The sequence below is a fragment of the Etheostoma cragini genome, chromosome 4 (assembly GCF_013103735.1).
Source record: "Etheostoma cragini isolate CJK2018 chromosome 4, CSU_Ecrag_1.0, whole genome shotgun sequence".
Classification (NCBI taxonomy): domain Eukaryota; kingdom Metazoa; phylum Chordata; class Actinopteri; order Perciformes; family Percidae; genus Etheostoma; species Etheostoma cragini.
This window is the reverse complement of record NC_048410.1, coordinates 8,438,562-8,442,790: the sequence shown is the minus strand read 5'-3', so window position 1 is coordinate 8,442,790 and position 4,229 is coordinate 8,438,562. Positions and strand designations below refer to the sequence as shown.

The following is a 4,229-nucleotide window of genomic DNA, read 5'->3' as shown; positions in this document are numbered from 1 at the left end:
GAGGCAGTTCTGAAGGCAAAAGGGGGTCCAACACGTTACTAGCATGGGGTACCTAATAAAGTGGCCGGTGAGTGTATAAGCCTAGCATATACATTTTCTTCTTTTCTCTGAGAAAACTTTGTTCTAAATTTATGTATCATTGATTATATTTATAATTTGATACAGCAAGAGTCATCTTGCAAACACACTTTGTAGTGCCCCTCCTGTCTGTTATACAGTGCATTGTTCCCCTAATAGGCAGTGAATTAAATCATTGTTTGCCTATTGGAAAAGTATATCTGGATGATATGCTTTATGTGCTGCCCAACCTGTTTTTTCTTATGTGGCATCTGAAGGCAGGGCTGGTAGGGAACTTCTACAAAGGTTTTGATCTCAGACCGAGCCTCTGGGGAGATGTATTTTCTTTGTTTTGTTTCAAAATAGATCTCCTCACAGAAGAAAGTTTATATTCAAAAACTTCCACTTCCAGGATGGCTCTGTTGCCACTGGAAATGTCACTGTATATCCTCCTTTCAACTGGATGTCTATTACCTTATACATTCTTTGTGTTGGAATTTTAAATTCCAGCCGATTTATGAGGACATTGGTAAACTGCTCCTCAAATCTCTGTGGGGCAAATCCAGACAGCTAGCTAGCTGAATTTTCTGTTGCTCAACGAAAACAACTTTTGAACGTATACATTGTTCCACCAAAACAAGTTCCTTCCTGAGGCTCTTTTACAGAGGCACCGGGGCTCTGTGTTGCGCTAAGCCACTTGTTTAAAGACATGCCAATAAACCAGAGCATGTTTTTCTCCCATCCTGAAATGCTGTGTGGACTAGCCAGACCCTCCTTCGCAGTGCTGTGGAGGAAGGTATGGCAGAGCGAGACTATTCTGAAGGTTATGCAAATGCATGCACATTAGATGCTAATTAATGCAGGGGGGTCAAAGACTGAAAAAGCGATATCACATTACCTTGAGATCAGCAGGTAAACACATGTTTCCATTGTTTGGGTCTTGCACTTTGTTTGTGGCCTGCATGCTCTCATGTGACTAAATGGCAAATGAATGCGTGGCAAGTTCAAAATTAAGTTTGGAAATGGTCTTTAAGAGCTTTTCTTTAAAGGTAAAGAATAGAGCAAAGTAAGTATGAAGTCATTTGTTTGGTCACAGGGACATGATTTATTTCTGATGAGTAATCTGACATGTTATGACAAGAAGGTATCACACCACTGTAACCACAAGCCCTTTAATCAAATGAAATGACTTCTTCACTGTATCTTTAAATTATGTTGATGTTGTACCCATGGCAGGGTAGCCAGGCTAGCCGTTTTCCCCTGTTTCCAGTTTTTATGCTCAGTTAACCTAACCGACTGCCAGCTGTGGCTTCATATTTACCATACTTTACTATATTAATAATTTAATCTAACTCAGCAAATAAGAAAACAGCATTTCCTATTATGTTGCACTGTTCCCTGCTTTAAATTAAAACAATAAAAAGCGTCTTGTAGAAACACATGTTTATATCATCAATTCAAGGTATCAACAGAAGTAATGTTTTGGTATTAATACCAAAATACATGTATAATAGCACCACTATCAATATCACTAATCTGAGCATTATCCAGGTCTAGTGTGATCATACAATGCACCGATGTGAGACTTGATGGTCCATCTTTTAAAACATTTCCAACATTAGTTTCATAATTTTGTAATGAAAATACCTTAGCTGGTAGGTTTTGTTTCACATACAAATTTAACCTCCAAAACACATCTGACACATCCTGCATTACCACCCAGCATGCAGCACAATTCCGCTTCCTTTGTTTCGGTTATTTTTGTGGTAACTTAGCATGTGCATTAATCAAAATGTCCTGCATTAACTGAAGCAACATGACAGGGGATGCCCTGGCTGCTTGTGACCCTCACTTCCTCGTCCTCTACTGTTAACCTCACTGCCTCTTCCTCTTTATTCTCTCCCTAAACAGCATTATGTTGACCCTCCAACAGTCAGTCTAATAATAATTATTTCTAAACAGAAAAAATATGTCAAAAGAGAAAAAAGGAAGTAATATAGGACAGGAAGGGGTAATCGTTAATTACTTTTTATTTGCTGTAATATTGGTCCTCTCAGTCCTTCTTCTTCTAATGAATCAGTTGGATGAAGTCTAAAGGTAAAAAATGTAGATTAGATTTTCTAAATAAATAATGAGGGTTTGAGTAAATATTTGAGCCTTAAAGCTGCCCTATAGTTGAAGCAAAGTACTGTAAATACTGTCCATGTGTATTAACCCTGAGCTGGGTTGTGGTCTTAGTTGTGTTAAATGTACACTAATATCAATGTGTGAGGCAATCATTGACTTAGTTGCAATCATTTCTAAATTAGAGGTCCCAGATTGCCGATGGTTCAGAACGGTGTAATTCACAATGCTCTCTGTCTCTCTGTCTCGTCCCATCTCTTGTTCATCTGTGTTAACCTTCACTCGCTGTGGGCATTCACAGACATATAACTTGACTTTACCCTCCATCCTGCCAGCTCAGTGTAACTGTAAAACGTGACACACAGCTTGCTTAACAGGTTAACTCACTCAGAGGCTTATAAGTGCGTGAACATGGGACATTTTTTGTGTTGGGGTTCTACTGCACCTATCCAGACATTTTTTAATATGATACTTATAAGGCACATACAAAAGGATGTAGCATGCACAATAAATGACAGGATGTTTTGCAGTGCAATGACTGACAGCCTGTGTGATAATATACAGATAACCCCACAACGTTGCATGATCAGTGCCAGTCCAGAGCTCCCTGGGGGCCTAACCAGACCGTAATTGTCGCTTTGTACAAAAAAGAAAAGCCCAAATAGAGAACCACAGCACCAGCTTTCAAGTTAGTTTCTCTGGCATTTCTTTCTTTTTGCTGTATCGAAAATGTATCAAACCACGACACCACTGTCTCGTACCGAACCGTGAATTTTGTGAACCGTCACACCCTTACACCCTTACTCACACAATGAAAATAATGATAAATACTGTTAACATTTGTAGTTCCCTTCCCTTTTTTATACTGCAAAGAAATAAAAGTCATGTAATTGTTCTGTCCAGGTGAGTGAGGACTTTCCTTTAGACAGAAAAGAGTATGTCCCTTGTTCCCTGAATGAGGTCAATGCGCTAGATTTGTTTTTTGTTTGGTTTTATATTGTTGCACCTGTTACAGTAATGAACAAATTAACTACTGTCTGTAAAAGTAGGTTGCTGGTTTAATGCTTTTTTTAATTTTAAATCGAGATAAACTATATGATATACTTTAACAAATAAACATTAGGAATGGCTATATTAAACTATAAAGAGGGAAAAGGTAACACACTAACTAGGACACTCCCAATAGGTAGAGCTTGTATGCTTATTTTACCATCATTTCAATATAGACTTCATAATATCCTTCCTGATGAACTTTATATGTATCTCGTCTGAGTAAAAAATATTGTTTGTGGCAGCAGTTTGATGACCAGGCCAGTTACCAGATGAAATGCATCTTTAGCATATTTTTTGTGACTGAACCGAAAATAGCATCAGCTAAAACAAAACTCAAATCTTATCAAGCGGAAATCTGAGATCACAGCAACACTGACACAGTTTGATACACTAGTTAGTGTGAGGAAGTGCAGTGCAGCACAGATCACTGCCACGTATGTTTGACATATGGCTAAATGGCTGCATTTGGTTGGCCCAATTTAAGGGCTAACCTCGCTGACTCTCTTTCAAGACTGATGGGAATTATCTCAATGATAATTGTCCACTCTCTGACGTCAGCTGAAGAGCAATTTGTGAATCCTACATTTTTTTTTTACTGTTGTTCGTTGCTAAGGCGACCACAGAAAACAACAACAACACTCAGCCTTTGCACTCTGCTGTCAAACAGTCACACCCTTTAGTCTGGAATGTGCGTAGCACTTATATCAAGCATCTCTGACTGCAGTATGATGGATGTGTTGGTGGGCATTATATCATATTGTTACCTCTCTATCTCTGTCATTTTCTGTCTTTCTCTATCTTTTCCTTAAAAATGATAGTTCAAACCAGTGTTGACAAACATGTTTTTCTTCTCCATCCGAAAATGAGCTGCATGGTGTGTTTTGTTTCTCCATGAATGTTGGCTGTTGTGAAACCGAGACATTGCTCTGTGTAAATCATGAAATGATTATGATGGTTTCTTGGTAGATTTTAAGTAACCTCTCTCTCTCTCTCTC

At 38.5% G+C, this 4,229-nt stretch overlaps 1 protein-coding gene across 2 annotated transcripts in view; it reads left to right on the top strand.

The window, feature by feature from the left end:
• The window catches only part of cast (calpastatin), a 30,383-nt gene that overhangs the window by 9,549 nt on the left and 16,605 nt on the right, over window positions 1–4,229 (top strand). The window lies entirely within an intron of this gene.